The sequence below is a fragment of the Chiloscyllium punctatum genome, unplaced genomic scaffold, assembly GCF_047496795.1.
Source record: "Chiloscyllium punctatum isolate Juve2018m unplaced genomic scaffold, sChiPun1.3 scaffold_160, whole genome shotgun sequence".
Lineage (NCBI taxonomy): Eukaryota > Metazoa > Chordata > Chondrichthyes > Orectolobiformes > Hemiscylliidae > Chiloscyllium > Chiloscyllium punctatum.
The window spans coordinates 299,400-313,248 of record NW_027309894.1 but is presented as its reverse complement, the minus strand read 5'-3'; positions in this window follow the sequence as shown (position 1 = coordinate 313,248).

Here is a 13,849-nt window from a genome sequence, read left to right as displayed (position 1 = left end):
CCTGGATGTGTTGCATTCACAGAGAAGGGTCAGTCAGCTCTTCCCTGGGTGTGTTACATTGTCAGAGTAGGGTCGGACTGCCCTTCCCTGTGTGTTTTACATTGACAGAGTGGGGTCAGTCTGCTCTTTACAGAGTGTGTTACATTGACAGAGTGGGGTCAGTCTGTTCTTCCATGTGTGTGTTACATTGACAGAGTTGGGTCAGTCTGCTCTTCCCTGGGTGTGTTACATTAACAGTGTGGTGTCAGTCTGCACTTCCCTGGGTGTGTTACATTGACAGAGTGGTGTCAATCTGATCTTCCCTGGGTGTGTTACATTGACAGAGAGGGGTCAGTCTGCTCTTCCCTGTGTGTGTTACATTGACAGAGTCTGGTCAGTCTGCTCTTCCCTGGGTTTGTTACATTGACAGAGTGGGGTCAGTGTGCACTTCCCTGGGTGTGTTACATTGACAGAGTTGGGTCAGTCTGCTCTTCCCTGGGGGTCTTACATTGACAGAGTGTGCTCAGTCTGCTCTTCCCTGGGGGTCTTACATTGACAGAGTGGGGTCAGTCTGCTCTTCCCTGGGGGTGTTAAATTGACAGAGTGGGGTCAGTCTGCTCTTCCCTGGGTGTGTTACAGTGACAGAGTGGGGTCAGTCTGCTCTTCCCTGGGTGTGTTACTTTGATAGAATGGGGTCAGTCTGCTCTTCCCTGGGTGTGTTATATTGACAGAGTTGGGTCAGTCTGCTCTTCCCTGGGGGTGTTACATCGACAGAGTGGGGTGAGTCTGCTCTTCGCTGGGGGTGTTGTATTGACAGAGTGGGGCCAGTCTGCTCTTCCCTGGGTGTGTTACATTGACAGAGTTGGGTCAGTCTGCTCTTCCCTGGGTGTGTTACTTTGATAGAATGGGGTCAGTCTGCTCTTCCCTGGGTGTGTTATATTGACAGAGTTGGGTCAGTCTGCTCTTCCCTGGGGGTGTTACATCGACAGAGTGGGGTGAGTCTGCTCTTCCCTGGGGGTGTTGTATTGAAAGAGTGGGGCCAGTCTGCTCTTCCCTGGGTGTGTTACATTGACAGAGTTGGGTCAGTCTGCTCTTCCCTGGGTGTGTTACATTGACACATTGGGGTCAGTCTGCTCTTCCCTGGGTGTGTTACATTGACCCAGTGGGGTCAGTCTTCTCTTTCCTGGTAGTGTTACATTGACAGAGTGGGGTCAGTCTGCTCTTTCCTGGGTGGGTTACATTGACAGAGTGGGGTCAGTGTGCTATTCCCTGAGTCTGTTAAATTGACAGAGTTGGGTCAGTCTGCTCTTCCTTACATTGACAGAGCGGGGTCAGTCTGCTCCTCCCTTTTTGAGTTACATTGACAGATTGGGGTCAGTCTGCTCTTCCCTGGGTGTGTTACATTGACAGAGCGGGGTCAGTCTGCTCTTCCCTTTTTGAGTTACATTGACAGATTGGGGTCAGTCTGCTCTTCCCTGGGGGTGTTACATTGACAGAGTGGGGTCAGTCTGCTCTTCCCTGGGGGTGTTACATTGATAGAGTGGTGTCAGTCATCTCTTTCCTGGGTGGGTTACGTTGACAGAGTGGTGTCAGTGTGCTCTTCCCTGGGTGTGTTACATTGACAGAGTGGGGTCGGTCTGATCTTCCCTGGGTGTGTTACATTGACAGAGGGGGGTCAGTCAGCCCTTTCCTGGGTGTGTTACATTGACAGATTGGGGTCAGTCTGCTCTTCCCTGGGTGTGTTACATTGACAGAGGGAGGTCAGTCTGCCCTTCACTGTATGTGTTACATTGACAGAGTGGGGTCAGTCTCCTCTTTACAGGCTGTGTTACATTGACAGAATGGCGTCAGTCTGCTCTTCCCTGGGTGTGTTACATTGACAGAGGGGGGTCAGTCTGCCCTTCCCTTTGTGTGTTACATTGACAGAGTGGGGTCAGTCTGCTCTTCCCTGGGGGTCTTACATTGACAGAGTGGAGTCAGTCTGCACTTCCCTGGGGTTGTTACATTGAAAGAGTGGGGTCAGTCTGCTCTTCCCTGTGGGTGTTAAATTGAAAGAGTGGGGTCAGTCTGCTCTTCCCTGCGGGTGTTAAATTGACAGAGTGAGGTCAGTCTGCTCTTCACTGGGTGTGTTACTTTGATAGAATGGGGTCAGTCTGCTCTTCACTGGGTGTGTTACATTGACAGAGTTGGGTCAGTCTGCTCTTCCCTGGGGGCATTACATCTTCAGAGTGGGGTCAGTCTGCTCTTCCCTGGGGGTGTTATATTGACAGAGTGGGGCCAGTCTGCTCTTCCCTGGGTGTGTTACATTGACAGAGTGGGGTCAGTCTGCTCTTTACAGGGTCTGTTACATTGACATATTGGGGTCAGTCTGTTCTTCCATGGGTGTGTTACATTGATAGAGTTGTGTCAGTCTGCTCTTCCCTGGGTGTGTTATATTGACAGAGTGGGGCCAGTCTGCTCTTCCCTGGGTGTGTTATATTGACAGAGTGGGGCCAGTCTGCTCTTCCCTGGGTGTGTTACATTGACAGAGTGGGGTCAGTCTGCTCTTTACAGGGTCTGTTACATTGACATATTGGGGTCAGTCTGTTCTTCCATGGGTGTGTTACATTGATAGAGTTGTGTCAGTCTGCTCTTCCCTGGGTGTGTTGCATTGACAGAGTGGGGTCAGTCTGCTATTCCCTGTGTGTAACATTGACAGAGTGGGGTCAGTCTGCTCTTCCCTGGATGTGTTACATTGACAGAGTGGGGTCAGTTGGATCTTCCCTTGGTGAGTTACATTAACAGAGTGGGGTCAGTCTGCACTTCACTGTGGGTGTTACATTGAAAGAGTGGGGTCAGTCTGCTCTTCCCTGGGGGTGTTAAATTAACAGAATGGGGTCAGTCTGCCCTTCCCTGGACGTGTTGCATTCACAGAGAAGGGTCAGTCTGCTCTTCCCTGTGTGTTTTACATTGACAGAGTGGGGTCAGTCTGCTCTTTGCAGAGTGTGTTCCATTGACAGAGTGGGGTCAGTCTGTTCTTCCCTGAGTTTGTGACATTGACAGAGTTGGGTCAGTCTGCTCTTCCCTGGGTGTGTTCCATTGACAGAGTGCGGTTTGTTTGCTCTTCCCTGGGAAGGTTACATTGACCGAGTGGGGTCAGTCTGCTCTAAACTGAGTGGGTTACATTGACAGAGTTGGGTCAATCTGCTCTTCCCTGTGTGTGTTACATTGACAGAGTGGGGTCAGTCGGCTCTTTCCTGGGTGGGCTACATTGACAGAGTGGAGTCAGTGTGCTCAAACCTGGGTGCGTTAAATTGACAGAGTGGGTTCCGTCAGCTCTTCCCTGGGTGTGTTACATTGACAGAGTGGGGTCAGACTGCCCTTCACTGTATGTGTTACATTGACAGAGTGGGGTCAGTCTGCTCTTTACAGGGTGTGTTACATTGACAGAATGGGGTCAGTCTGTTCTTCCATGGGTGTGTTACATTGACAGAGTTGGGTCAGTCTGCTCTTCCCTGGGTGTGTTACATTGACAGAGGGGGGTCAGTCTGCTCTTCCCTGTGTGTTACATTGACAGAGTGGGGTCAGTCTGCTCTTCCCTGTGTGTGTTACATTGACAGTGTGGGGTCAGTCTGCCCTTCCCTGGATGTGTTAGATTGACAGAGTCGGATCAGTCTGCTCTTCCCTGGGTGTGATACATGGACAGAGAAGGGTCAGTCTGCTCTTCCCTGGGTGGGTTACATTGACAGAGTGGGGTGAGTCTGCTCTTCCCTGGGTGTGATACATTGACAGAGAAGGGTCAGTCTGCTCTTCCCTGGGTGGGTTACATTGACAGAGTGGGGTGAGTCTGCTCTTCCCTGTGTGTGTTATGTCGACAGAGTGGAATCAGTTTGCTCTTCCCTGGGTGTTTTACATTAACCGAGTGGGGTCAGTCTGCTCTTCCCTTTGTGAGTTTCATTGACAGAGTGGGGTCAGTCTGCTCTTCCCTCGGTGTGTTACATTGACACAGTGGGGTCAGTCTGCTCTTTCCTGGTAGTGTTACATTGACAGAGTGCGTTAAGTCTGCTCTTTCCTGGGTGTGTTACATTGACAGATTGAGGTCCGTCTGCTCTTCCCTGGGTGTGTTACATTGACAGAGTGGGGTTAGTCTGCTCTTCCCTGGGTGTGTTATATTGACAGAGTGGGGTCAGTGTGCTATTCCCTGGGTGTGTTAAATTGTCAGAGTGGGGTCAGTCTGCTCTTCCCTGGGTGTGTTACATTGACAGAGCGGGGTCAGTCTGCTCTTCCCTTTTTGAGTTACATTGACAGATTGGGGTCTGTCTGCTCTTCCCTGGGTGTGTTACATTGACAGAGTGGGGTCAGTCTGCTCTTCCCTCGGTGTGTTACATTGACAGAGTGGGGTCCGTCTGCTCTTCCCTGGGTGTGTTACATTGACAGAGTGGGGTCCGTCTGCTCTTCCCTGGGTGTGTTATATTGACAGAGGGGGGTCAGTCTGCCCTTCCCTGGGGGTTTTACACTGACAGATTGGGGTCAGTATGCTCTTCCCTGGGTCTGTTACATTGACAGAGTGGGGTCAGTCTGATCTTCCCTGGGTGTGTTACATTGACAGAGTGTGCTCAGTCTGCTCTTCCCTGGGTGTCTTACATTGACAGAGTGTGCTCAGTCTGCTCTTCCCTGGGGGTGTTACATTGACAGAGTGGGGTCAGTCTGCTCTTCCCTGGGGGTGTTACATTGAAAGAGTGGGGTCAGTCTACTCTTCCCTGGGGGTGTTATAGTGACAGAGTGGGGTCAGTCTGCTCTTCCCTGGGTGTTTTACTTTGCTAGAATGGGGTCAGTCTGCTCTTCCCTGGGTGTGTTATATTGACAGAGTTGGGTCAGTCTGCTCTTCCCTGGGGGTGTTACATCGACAGATTGGGGTGAGTCTGCTCTTCCCTGGGGGTGTTTTATTGACAGAGTGGGGCCAGTCTGCTCTTCCCTGGGTGTGTTATATTGACAGAGTGGCGTCAGTCTGCTCTTCCCTGGGTGTGTTACATTGACAGAGTGGGGTCAGTCTGCTCTTTACAGGGTGTGTTACATTGACAGAGTTAGGTTGGTCTGCCCTTCCCTGTGTGTGTTACGTTGACAGAGTGGGGTCAGTGTGCTCAAAACTGGGTGCGTTAAATTGACAGAGTGGGGTCAGTCAGCACTTCCCTGTGTGTGTTACATTGACAGAGTGGGGTCAGTCTGCTCTTTACAGGATGTGTTACATTGACATAGTGGGGTCAGTCTGTTCTTCCATGGGTGTGTTACATTGACAGAGTTGTGTCAGTCTGCTCTTCCCTGGGTGTGTTACATTGACAGAGTGGTGTCAGTCTGCTATTCCCTGTGTGTTACATTGACAGAATGGGGTCAGTCTGCCCTTCCCTGGATGTGTTGCAATCACAGAGAAGGGTCAGTCTGCTCTTCCCTCGGTGGGTTACATTGACAGAGTTGGGTAAGTCTGCACTTCCCTGTGTGTGTTACATTGAAAGAGTGGGGTCAGTCTGCTCTTCCCTGGGGCTGTTAAATTAACAGAATTGGGTCAGTCTGCCCTTCCCTGGATGTGTTGCATTCACAGAGAAGGGTCAGTCTGCTCTTCCCTGGGTGTGTTACATTGTCAGAGTGGGGTCGGTCTGCCCTTCCCTGTGTGTTTTACATTGACAGAGTGGGGTCAGTCTGCTCTTTACACAGTGTGTTACATTGACAGAGTGGGGTCAGTCTGCTCTTCCCCGGGTGTATTACATTGACAGAGTGGGGTCAGTCTGCTCTTCCCTGGGTGTGTTACATTGACAGAGTCGGGTCAGTCTGCTCTTCCCTGGGTGTGTTACATTGACAGAGTCGGGTCAGTCTGCTCTTCACTGGGTGTGTTACATTGACAGGGGGGGGGTCAGTCTGCTCTTCCCCAAGTGTGTTACATTGACAGAGTGGGGTCAGTCTGCACTTCCCTGGGTGTGTTACATTGACAGAGTTGGGTCTGTCTGTTCTTCCCTGGGTGTGTTACATTGACACAGTGGGAACAGTCTGCTCTTCCCTGGGTGTGATACATTGACAGAGAAGGGTCAGTCTGCCTTTCCCTGGGTGTGTTACATTGACAGACTGGGGTGAGTCTGCTCTTCCCTGGGTGTGTTATATCGACAGAGTGGAATCAGTTTGCTCTTCCCTGAGTGGGATACATTGACAGAGTGGGGTGAGTCTGCTCTTTCCTGGGTGTGTTATATCGACAGAGTGGAATCAGTTTGCTCTTCCCTGGGTGGGTTACATTAACATGGGGGGGTCAATCTGCTCTTCCCTGGGTGTGTTACATTGACAGAGTCGGGTCAGTCTGCTCTTCGCTGGGTGTGTTACATTGACAGGTGGGGGGGGGGGTCAGTCTGCTCTTTCCTGGGTGTGTTACATTGACAGAGTTGCGTCAGTCTGCTCTTCCCTGGGTGTGTTATATCGACAGAGTGGAATCAGTTTGCTCTTCCCTGGGTGGGTTACATTGACAGAGTGGGGTCAGTCTTCTCTTCCCTGTGTGTTACATTGACAGAGTGGGGTCAGTCTGCTCTTCCCTGCGGGTGTTACATTAACAGTGTGGGGTCAGTCTGCACTTCCCTGGGTGTGTTACATTGACAGAGTGGGGTCAATCTGATCTTCCCTGGGTGTGTTACATTGACAGAGGTTGGTCAGTCTGCTCTTCCCTGTGTGTGTTACATTGACAGAGTGTGGTCAGTCTGCTCTTCCCTGGGGGTGTTACATTGACAGAGTGGGGTCAGTCTGCACTTCCCTGGGTGTGTTACATTGACAGAGTTGTGTCAGTCTGCTCTTCCCTGGGTGTGTTACATTGACAGAGTGGGATCAGTCTGCTCTTCCCTGGGTGTGATACATTGACAGAGAAGGGTCAGTCTGCTCTTCCCTGGGTGTGTTACATTGACAGAGTGGGGTGAGTCTGCTCTTCCCTGGGTGTGTTATATCGACAGAGTGGAATCAGTTTGCTCTTCCCTGGGTGGGTTACATTGACAGAGTGGGGTCAGTCTGCTCTTCCCCGGGTGTATTACATTGACAGAGTGGTGTCAGTCTGCTCTTCCCTGGGTGTGTTACATTGACAGAGTCGGTTCAGTCTGCTCTTCCCTGGGTGTGTTACATTGACAGGGGGGGGTCAGGCTGCTCTTTCCTGGGTGTGTTACATTGACAGAGTTGGGTCAGTCTGCTCTTCCCTGGGTGTGTTACATTGACAGAGTGGGGTCAGTCTGCTCTTTCCTGGGTGTGTTACATTGACAGAGTTGGGTCAGTCTGCTCTTCCCTGGGTGTGTTACATTGACAGACTGGGGGCAGTCTACTCTTCCCTTTGTGAGTTACATTGAAAGAATGAGGTCAGTCTGCTCTTCCCTGGGTGTGTTACATTGACAGAGTGGGGTGAGTCTGCTCTTCCCTGGGTGTGTTATATGGACAGAGTGGAATCAGTTTGCTCTTCCCTGGGTGGGTTACATTGACAGAGTGGGGTCAGTCTGCTCTTCCCCGGGTGTATTACATTGACAGTGGGGTCAGTCTGCTCTTCCCTGGGTGTGTTACATTGACAGAGTCGGGTCAGTCTGCTCTTCCCTGGGTGTGTTACATTCACAGGGGGGGGTCAGTCTGCTCTTTCCTGGGTGTGTTACATTGACAGAGGGGGGTCAGTCTGCTCTTCCCTGTGTGTGTTACATTGACAGAGTGTGGTCAGTCTGCTCTTCCCTGGGGGTGTTACATTGACAGAGTGGGGTCAGTCTGCACTTCCCTGGGTGTGTTACATTGACAGAGTTGGGTCAGTCTGTTATTCCCTGGGTGTGTTACATTGACAGAGTGGGAACAGTCTGCTCTTCCCTGGGTGTGATACATTGACAGAGTGTGGTCAGTCTGCTGTTCCCTGGGTGTGTTACATTGACAGAGTGGGGTCAGTGTGCTCTTCCCTGGGTGTGTTACATTGACAGAGTGGGGTCAATCTGATCTCCCCTGGGTGTGTTACATTGACAGTGTGGGGTCAGTCTGCACTTCCCTGGGTGTGTTACATTGACAGAGTGGGGTCAATCTGATCTCGCCTGGGTGTGTTACATTGACAGTGTGGGGACAGTCTGCACTTCCCTGGGTGTGTTACATTGACAGAGTGGGGTCAATCTGATCTTCCCTGCGTGTGTTCCATTGACAGAGTTGTGTCAGTCTGCTCTTCCCTGTGTGTGTTACATTTACAGAGTGTGGTCAGTCTGCTCTTCCCTGGGGGTGTTACATTGACAGAGTGGGGTCAGTCTGCTCTTTATTGGGAGGCTTACATTGACCGAGTGGGGTCAGTCTGCTCTTCCGTGGGTGGGTTACTTTGACTGGGTGGGGTCAGTCGGATCTTCCCTGAGAGTGTGACATTGACAGAGTGAGGTCAGTCTGCTCTTTACTAGGTGTGTTTCATTGACAGAGTGGGGTCAGTCTGCTCTTCCCTGGGTGTGTTACATTGACAGAGTGGGGTTAGTCGGATCTTCCCAGTGTGTGTTACATCGACAGAGTGGAAACAGTTTGCTCTTCCCTGGGTGGGTTACATTAACAGAGTGGGGTCAGTCTGCTCTACCCTGGGTGGGTTACATTGACAGAGTGGGGTCAGTCTGCTCTTCGCTGGGTGCGTTACATTGACAGAGTGGGGTCAGTCTTGTCTGCCCTGGGTGTGTTACATTGACACAGAGAGGTCAGTCTGCTCTTTCCTGGGTGTGTTACATTGACAGAGTGGGGGCAGTCTGCTCTTCCCTTTGTGAGTTACATTGAAAGAATGAGGTCAGTCTGCTCTTCCCTGGGGGTGTTACATTGACAGAGTGAGGTCAGTGTGCTCTTCCCTGGGTGTGTTACATTGACAGAGTGGGGTCGGTCTGCCCTTCCCTGTGTGTGTTATATTAACAGAGTGAGATCAGTCTGCTCTTCCCTGTGTGTTACATTGACTGAGTGGGGTCAGTCAGGTCTTCCCTGTGTGTGTTACATTGACAGAGTGGGATCAGTCTGCTCTTCCCTGGGTGTGTTACATTGACGCAGTGGGGTCGGTCTGCTCTTCCCTGGGTGGGTTACATTGACAGAGTGGGGTCAGTCTGCTCAACCCTGGGTGCGTTAAATTGACAGAGTGGGGTCCGTCAGCTCTTCCCTGGGTGTGTTACATTGACAGAGTGGGGTCGGACTGCCCTTCACTGTATGTGTTACATTGACAGAGTGGGGTCAGTCTGCTCTTTACAGGGTGTGTTACATTGACAGAATGGGGTCAGTCTGTTCTTCCATGGGTGTGTTACATTGACAGAGTTGGGTCAGTCTGCTCTTCCCTGGGTGTGCTACATTAACAGAGGGGGGTCAGTCTGCTCTTCCCTGTGTGTTACATTGACAGAGTGGGGTCAGTCTGCTCTTCCCTGCGTGTGTTACATTGACAGTGTGGGGTCAGTCTGCCCTTCCCTGGGGGTGTTACATTGATAGAGTGGGGTCAGTCTGCTCTTTCCTGGGTGGGTTACGTTGACAGAGTGGAGTCAGTGTGCTCTTCCCTGGGTGTGTTACATTGACAGAGTGGGGTCGGTCTGCTCTTCCCTGGGTGTTTTACATTGACAGAGGGGGGTCAGTCAGCCCTTTCCTGGGTGTGTTACATTGACAGATTGGGGTCAGTCTGCTCTTCCCTGGGTGTGTTACATTGAAAGAGGGGGGTCAGTCTGCCCTTCACTGTATGTGTTACATTGACAGATTGGGGTCAGTCTGCTCTTCCCTGGGTGTGTTACATTGAAAGAGGGGGGTCAGTCTGCCCTTCCCTGTGCGTGTTACATTGACAGAATGTGCTCAGTCTGCTCTTCCCTGCGGGTCTTACATTGACAGAGTGGGGTCAGTCTGCACTTCCCTGGGGGTGTTACATTGAAAGAGTGGGGTCAGTCTGCTCTTCCCTGGGTGTGTTACATTGACAGAGTGGGGTCAGTCTGCTCTTCCCTGGGTGTGTTACTTTGATCGAATGGGGTCAGTCTGCTCTTCCCTGGGTGTGTTATATTGACAGAGTTGGGTCAGTCTGCTCTTCCCTTGGGGCGTTACATCGTCAGAGTGGGGTCAGTCTGCTCTTCCCTGGGTGTGTTACATTGACAGAGTGGGGTCAGTCTGCTCTTTACACGGTCTGTTACATTGACATAGTGGGGTCAGTCTGTTCTTCCATGGGTTTGTTACATTGATAGAGTTGTGTCAGTCTGCTCTTCCCTGGGTCTGTTACATTGACAGAGTGGGGTCAGTCTGCTATTCCCTGTGTGTAACATTGACAGAGTGGGATCAGTCTGCTCGTCCCTGTGTGTGTTAGATTGACAGGATGGGGTCAGTCTCCCTTCCCTGGATGTGTTACATTGACAGAGTGGGGTCAGTTGGATCTTCCCTGGGTGAGTTACATTAACAGAGTGGGGTCAGTCTGCACTTCACTGTGGGTGTTACATTGAAAGAGTGGGGTCAGTCTGCTCTTCCCTGGGGGTGTTAAATTAACAGAATGGGGTCAGTCTACACTTCCCTGGACATGTTGCATTCACAGAAAAGGGTCAGTCTGCCCTTCCCTGTGTGTTTTACATTGACAGAGTGGCGTCAGTCTGCTCTTTGCAGAGTGTGTTACATTGACAGAGTGGGGTCAGTTGTTCTTCCCTGAGTTTGTTACATTGACAGAGTTGGGTTAGTCTGCTCTTCCCTGGGTGTGTTCCATTGACAGAGTGCGGTTTCTTTGCTCTTCCCTGGGAAGGTTACATTGACCGAGTGGGGTCAGTCTGCTCTGAACTGAGTGGGTTACATTGACAGAGTTGGGTCAATCTGCTCTTCCCTGTGTGTGTTACATTGACAGAGTGGGGTCAGTCTGCTTTTTCCTGGGTGGGCTACATTGACAGAGTGGAGTCAGTGTGCTCAAACGTGGGTGCGTTAAATTGACAGAGTGGGGTCCGTCAGCTCTTCCCTGGGTGTGTTACATTGACAGAGTGGGGTCGGACTGCCCTTCACTGTATGTGTTACATGGACAGAGTGGGGTCAGTCTGCTCTTTACAGGGTGTGTTACATTGACAGAATGGGGTCAGTCTGTTCTTCCATGGGTGTGATACATTGACAGAGTTGGGTCAGTCGGCTCTTCCCTGGGTGTGTTACATTGACAGAGGGGGGTCAGTCTGCTCTTCCCTGTGTGTTACATTGACAGAGTGGGGTCAGTCTGCTCTTCCCTGCGTGTGTTACATTGACAGTGTGGGGTCAGTCTGCCCTTCCCTGGGTGTGTTAGATTGACAGAATGGGGTCAGTCTGCCTTTCCCTGGGTGTGTTACATTGACAGAGAAGGGTCAGTCTGCTGTTCCCTGGGTGTGTTACATTGACAGAGAAGGGTCAGTCTGCTCTTCCCTGGGTGGGTTACATTGACAGAGTGGGGTGAGTCTGCTCTTCCCTGGGTGTGTTATATCGACAGAGTGGAATCAGTTTGCTCTTCCCTGGGTGTGTTACATTAACCGAGTGGGGTCAGTCTGCTCTTCCCTTTGTGAGTTTCATTGACAGAGTGGGGTCAGTCTGCTCTTCCCTGGGTGTGTTACATTGACACAGTGGGGTCAGTCTGCTCTTTCCTGGGAGTGTTACATTGACAGACTGCGTTAAGTCTGCTCTTTCCTGGGTGGGTTACATTGACAGAGTGGGGTCAGTGTGCTATTCCCTGGGTGTGTTAAATTGTCAGAGTGGGGTCAGTCTGCTCTTCCCTGGGTGTGTTACATTGACAGAGCGGGGTCAGTCTGCTCTTCCCTTTTTGAGTTACATTGACAGATTGGGGTCAGTCTGCTCTTCCCTGGATGTGTTACATTGACAGAGAGGGGTCAGTCTGCTCTTCCCTGGGTGTGTTACATTGACAGAGTGGGGTCCGTCTGCTCTTCCCTGGGTGTGTTACATTGACAGAGTCGGGTCCGTCTGCTCTTCCCTGGGTGTGTTACACTGACAGATTGGGGTCAGTCTGCTCTTCCCTGGGTCTGATACATTGACAGAGTGGGGTCAGTCTGCTCTTCCCTGGGTGTGTTACTTTGACAGAGTGTGCTCAGTCTGCTCTTCCCTGGGGGTCTTACATTAACAGAGTGTGCTCAGTCTGCCCTTACCTGGGGGTGTTACATTGACAGAGTGGGGTCAGTCTGCTCTTCCCTGGGGGTGTTACCTTGAAAGAGTGGGGTCCCTCTACTCTTCCCTGGGGGTGTTATAGTGACAGAGTGGGGTCAGTCTGCTCTTCCCTCGGTGGGTTACATTGACAGAGTGGGGTAAGTCTGCACTTCCCTGTGTGTGTTACATTGAAAGAGTGGGGTCAGTCTGCTCTTCCCTGTGTGTGTTACATTGACAGAGTGGGGTCAGTCTGCTCTTTCCTGGGTGGGTTACATTGACAGAGTGGGGTCAGTCTGCTCTTCCCTGGGGGTGTTACATTGAAAGAGTGGGGTCAGTCTACTCTTCCCTGGGGGTGTTGTATTGATAGAGTGGGGCCAGTCTGCTCTTCCTTGGGTGTGTTATATTGACAGAGTGGGGTCAGTCTGCTCTTTCCTGGGTGTGTTACATTGACAGAGTGGGGTCAGTCTGCTCTTCCCTGTGTGTGTTACATTGACAGAGTGGGGTCAGTCTGCTCTTTCCTGGGTGGGTTACATTGACAGAGTGGGGTCAGTGTGCTCAAACCTGGGTGTGTTACATTGACAGAGTGGGGTCAGTCTGCTCTTTACAGGTTGTGTTACATTGACAGAGTTAGGTTGGTCTGCCCTTCCCTGTGTGTGTTACGTTGACAGAGTGGGGTCAGTCTGCTCAAAACTGGGTGCGTTAAATTGACAGAGTGGGGTCAGTCAGCTCTTCCCTGTGGGTGTTACATTGTCAGAGTAGGGTCGGTCTGCCCTTCCCTGTGTGTTTTACATTTTAGAGTGGGGTCAGTCTGCTCTTTACAGAGTGTGTTACATTGACAGAGTGGGGTCAGTCTGCTCTTCCCCGGGTGTATTACATTGACAGAGTGGGGTCAGTCTGCTCTTCCCTGGGTGTGTTACATTGACAGAGTCGGGTCAGTCTGCTCTTCACTGGGTGTGTTACATTGACAGGGGGGGGTCGGTCTGCTCTTCCCTGGGGGTGTTACATTAACAGTGTGGGGTCAGTCTGTTCTTCCATGTGTGTGTTACATTGACAGTGTTGGGTCAGTCTGCTCTTCCCTGGGTGTGTTCCATTGACAGAGTGGGGTCAGTCTGCTCTTCCCTGTGTGTTACATTGACAGAGTGGGGTCAGTCTGCTCTTCCCTGGGGGTGTTACATTAACAGTGTGGGGTCAGTCTGCACTTCCCTGGGTGTGTTACATTGACAGTGTGGTGTCAATCTGATCTTCCCTGGGTGTGTTACATTGACAGAGGGGGGACAGTCTGCTCTTCCCTGTGTGTGTTACATTGACAGAGTGTGGTCAGTCTGCTCTTCCCTGGGGGTGTTACATTGACAGAGTGGGGTCAGTCTGCACTTCCCTGGGTGTGTTACATTGACAGAGTTGGGTCAGTCTGCTCTTCCCTGGGTGTGTGACATTGACAGAGTGGGATCAGTCTGCTCTTCCCTGGGTGTGATACATTGACAGAGAAGGGTCAGTCTGCTCTTCCCTGGGTGTGTAACATTGACAGAGTGTGGTGAGTCTGCTCTTCCCTGGGTGTGTTATATCGACACAGTGGAATCAGTTTGCTCTTCCCTGGGTGGGTTACATTGACAGAGTGTGGTCAGTCTGCTCTTCCCCGGGTGTATTACATTGACAGAGTGGGGTCAGTATGCTCTTCCCTGGGTGTGTTACATTGACAGAGTCGGTTCAGTCTGCTCTTCCCTGGGTGTGTTACATTGACAGGAGGGGGTCAGTCTGCTCTTTCCTGGGTGTGTTACATTGACAGAGTTGG